The sequence below is a fragment of the Ursus arctos genome, unplaced genomic scaffold (assembly GCF_023065955.2).
Source record: "Ursus arctos isolate Adak ecotype North America unplaced genomic scaffold, UrsArc2.0 scaffold_20, whole genome shotgun sequence".
Taxonomy (NCBI): domain Eukaryota; kingdom Metazoa; phylum Chordata; class Mammalia; order Carnivora; family Ursidae; genus Ursus; species Ursus arctos.
In genome coordinates, this window is record NW_026622875.1 from 24,797,858 (window position 1) to 24,802,759 (window position 4,902).

Below are 4,902 nucleotides of genomic sequence, written 5' to 3' on the forward strand. Positions count from 1 at the left end.
AAATTACCAAGCGCACAAGAATTACTAAATGGTGCGTTATCACTCCCTCTCAGCGAGAGAATGTCTTTGTTTAATGTTTGATTACAAATGGCTTTCCTACGATTATCATCAATAAATCACAGGTAAGTGTGTCCGTGGCTGGGACCAATGCAGAAAGACTTCTAAGCCACTGGGAAAAGGAGGAACAAAAAGTGTGCGAGAGCCAACACTTGAGGGAGGGCTGGACTTTCAGGACTGACTTTGTTGGGGGCCTGGTGGGGATACCCCAGAAGCAGAGCATCCACTCTGTCCATTCAAAGGAGGTGGGAGTCTGCAGTGGTTTGATGATGTGCCTTCAGCCCCATTTCCCACAACATTTGGAGACGAAGTTTCACATCCCTGAGGACAGAAAGTGTCTGAGAGAGTGCAAAAAAGAGGGAGGAAGATTTCCATGTGTGCAAGAAAAAGGGGACTTGTGGGGTGACACAAGAGATGGGAGGAAGAGGGGATGGAGGGAGAAAAGGAGGGGGATGAGGGGGGTAGAGGATAGAGAATGACAGAGGGGAGAACAAAGCCAGGGGAGACAGTGAGGGGGAGGAGTGTGGCCCAGCCCAGGCCGGCCTCTGTACCTGCCCAGGTGGCCCCAGGCACTTGCCAGAAGTCAGGTCCCAGGCCCTCCCACTGGCTCTCCCTCCACCGCCTATTCACTCGGGCCTCAGCTTCTTCTGCTGTTTTTTTGTTTTTTAGTGTTCAGTTAGCAACTGGATAGTACATCATTAGTTTTTGATGTAGTGTTCAGTGATTCATTAGTTACGTATAACACCCAGTGCTCATCACAACATGTCCCCTCCTTAATACCCATCACCCTGTTACCCCCTCCCCCTGCCCCTTCCCCCCTGAAACTCCCAGTCTGTTTCCCGGGGTCCATAGCCTCTTGAGTCATCTCCCTCTCTGATTTCTCCCCCTTCAGATTTCCCTCCCTTCCCCTATGGTCCTCTATGCTATTTCTTATGTTCCACATATGAGTGAAACCATATGATAATTGTCTTTCTCTGTTTGACTTCACTTAGCATAATCCCCTCCTGTTCAATTCATGTCAATGCAAATGGTGGGTATTCATTTTTTCTGATGGCTGAATAATATTCCATTGATTATATGTACCTCATCTTCTTTATCCATTCTTTTGTTGAAGGGCATCTTGGCTCCTTCCACAGTTGGACTATTGTGGACATTGCTGCTATGAACATTGGGGTACATGTGCCCCTTCTTTTCACTACATCTGTATCTTTGGGGTAAATACCTAGTAGTGTAATTGCTAGGTCGTAGGGAGGCTCTATTTTTAAAATGTTGAGGAAACTCCATACTGTTTTCCAGAGTAGCTGTACCAACTTGCACTCCCACCAACAGTGTAAGAGGGTTCCCCCTTCTCCATATCCTCGACAGCACGGTATTGGCACAAAACAGACACATAGACCAATGAAACAGAATAGAGACTCCAGAAATGGACCCTCAACTCTATGGTCAACTAATCTTTGACAAAGCAGGAAAAAATATCTAATGGAAGGAAGACAGTCTCTTCAATAAATGGTTCTGGGAAAATTGGACAGCTACATATAGAAGAATGAAACTGGACCATTCCCTTACACCATATGCAAAGATAAAATGGAGGAAAGACCTCAATGTGAGACAGGAATCCATCAAAATCCTAGAGGCAGAATATAGGCAGCAACCTCTTCTACATTGGCCACAGTAACTTCTTTCAACACACGTCTCCAAAGGCAAGGGAAACAAAAACAAAAATGAACTTTTGGGACTTCATCAAGATAAAAAGCTTTTGCACAGCAAAGGAAACAGTCAACAAAACTAAAAGGCAGCCCACGGAAGGGAGAAGATATTTGCAAATGACATTACAGATAAAGAACTAGTATCCAAGATATATAAAGAACTTCTCAAACTCAACACTCAAAAAACAAACAACCCAGTCAAAAAATGGGCAGAAGACATGAACAGACACTTTTCCAAAGAAGACACACAAATGGTTAACAGACACATGAAAAAATGCTCAACATCACTAGCCATCAGGGAAATACAAATCAAAACCACAATGAGATACCACCTTACACCAATTAGAATGGCAGAAATTAACAAAACAGGAGGCCTCAGCTTCTTTTGCTTGTCTCCTTGGGTCACCAAGTCCCATCACTAGACCCAGGTGTGGTGATCTGCTTATGTCTCCTCCACTTTTAGAATCTCCTTTATGTCTTTTTTCTTCTTTTCAGTGATTACCACCGCCCCCTCCCTCCCTCAGCCTCCACCTCCCCACACATTTTTCTTTCTTCTTCAGACATCTCTGAAGCTTTGCGTAAGAATTTCTCTCTTATTGCCTGGCTCCAAGAAACCCCATAAGTCCAGGTTTCTAAAGCAGAGGGAGTTTTTAGGGGAACTGGATACAGGGTTGAGTTGGTTGTAAGTTCAATTCCATGACATCTGTAGTTGCCATACATGGGCAGAGGATGTTCTTGTCTGAAGACTGTGATAACACAGGTGGAGAGCAAGCTCTAGGAATCAGGCAAGCAGTCATACCAATAACCAGATCACAGAGGTTTTGGAAAGTCTGCTGTGAGTTTAGGGGCTCAGAAGAGTGTGAAGCATGGCTTGCTCTCAGCATCCTGGCATCCCAGGAGAGGAACAGTTTGAGCAAAGCTGAGGATATGAAAGGCATGTAGGAGAGAGCATGAGTCTGAAGAGAGGGTTTGCCAGGGGAAGTATTGAGAAATATATCAAAAAGACTGGCTAGAGAAATTGGGTCAGAATTTTAGGATGCCTCAAGAGAGAAATTCAGAAGTTTGGATTTGATTGGCCGAGGATCTTTGAGAAAACAGAAAATAAAAGCAATGAAATTGTGATTGCTATTGTCAGGAAGGAGAGAGGCCAGAGGATGATCCCCTCTTTCCTTGTCCCATCATTTCATTCATTCCTCCATTCCTCCATTCTTTCATTCAGAAAATATTTATTGAAGACCTACTATGTGCTAGGCAATGTAATGGGGGTATTGTAGGGAAGGAGGGAGACAGTCCTTGCCTTCATGAAGCTTATGGTTCTGAAGGGAAATAAACAAAGGGGATAAGTATAGTTTGTAATAAGTGCTGTGGAGAAAACAAACAGGTTAAGGATAGGGAGTCACTGGTGTGTGGAGAGCTACCAATACTCTGGCTAGAGTGGTCAGGGCTTCTCCTCTGTGAAGAGATATAATATTTGAGCTGAGATCCTCAGGCTGAGAATAACAAATCTCCTGAACAAACATTTCCAAGAAATAGTTTGAAGGACAGAGAGAGATGAAAGTTTCTAGCAATAATCCAGAGGAAGTGATGAGCTTTGAACTCAGGCCCAACAGTGTGACTCAAGTATCAATAGGCTATTTTGGAGGCAAAATTGAATAAAATGGAATGAATCCTGGATTCAGTGAATCCTCCAGCCTGGATCTGCTTGCAGTGCCTCCAACTGGAGTGCCCACTTGGCCACTGCTTTTTAACCAGGTCTCTCCAGACCTTCTTGGAAGTGGATCATTACCCATGTGGGTGCCAGCACAGGTATTTAACAGAAGGGTCTCATCCCGATTCAGCAGTGCCCACTGTATGTCTCGCTTTGTTGTGAATATGTCGCTTCTAGGTTCAGACGGCGCTGCAGACACTGCCAACCAGGACACTAGCTAAGTCGAGACCTATTAGCAAAATAGAGGCACCAAGAAACAAAAGGCACTCTCTTTCCATTTGCCACAAGCATTTATCTTAACCCTCTGCTTCTATTTGTAAAAATTTGCCAAGGTATAACTTTACTTTCTTAATGATTTCAGAGATTGTGGACATTGAATTACAAACTACCCCATAGTAAAATTAAATATGGCCCAGACTTTCTGGGAACTCTTGAGGATTTAGGTTTGATGGGTGTTTATGAGAGAGACAAAGGAGCAAGAGAGACAGAAGGATGGAGAAGGGAGATCCAGGATCCTACAAAGAGTGCAGGATGGAAAAAGAGACAAAGGGAGGTGGCAACACAGTAGAAACACGGTATAAAAAGGGGTGAGGTGGAGGGAGAAGATTGAGACAGACAGAGCCAAGAATGGAGAGGGCGAGGGAGGCACTGGGCCTGCTGCCATGTGAAGGGGACAGTGTGGAGATTAAGATCTCTATCGGAGCTGTGGCTGGAGTGATTACAGTGTATTAGGGTCCTGTCAGTGTTGACAAACACTGCCCCAATTAGGAATTAGTTCCACAAGGCATCAGATAGTGAGGCTGCTGTTGACCTGAAAATGGACGGGTCTTCCCTTCCCTCTCTCTTATTCAAATAGGATCAGCTGTTTCCTAGAACAGCCCAGGAAGGCAGCCCTCCCAGGCTCCGCCTACAGCAGTCTCCAGAGAATGGAAATGAATACCTATCACCTGGTGTCCACATTTTTTTTTTAACACTAATATTCTGGTAAATACAAGTACTTTCCCTAAGAATGCATGTTCAATAACCATAGGAATTTATTCTCCCCACACTTCATCCAGCATCAGTCTCAAGATCCATCTTTTACCATTGTTTCAAGGACGTGGTCTAGGTTAGGTGTCCATTTCAGGGCCAACAGTCAGTAAGCAATTTAAGATTGGTCACCAGAGACAAGATCAAGAGGGCAGAGCACACACTGTGGACTCATCTCTCTATCCCCAAATCTGTAGAAATGATAGACAAATGATATAGTTCTTGGGAGGAAAAACCCACAACCAGAGTGGAAAATAAGGGTGTCATTGATGCATCCCAATCTCTGGGGACTCCCAGAGACGTGAAGGCAAATGAAATCAGACAGAAGCAGGAAATGTCTGCATAAGAGCACTGCTGCAAAGGAGGATGTGGCTGCCGGGGTGGGGGGGCATAACCTCCACA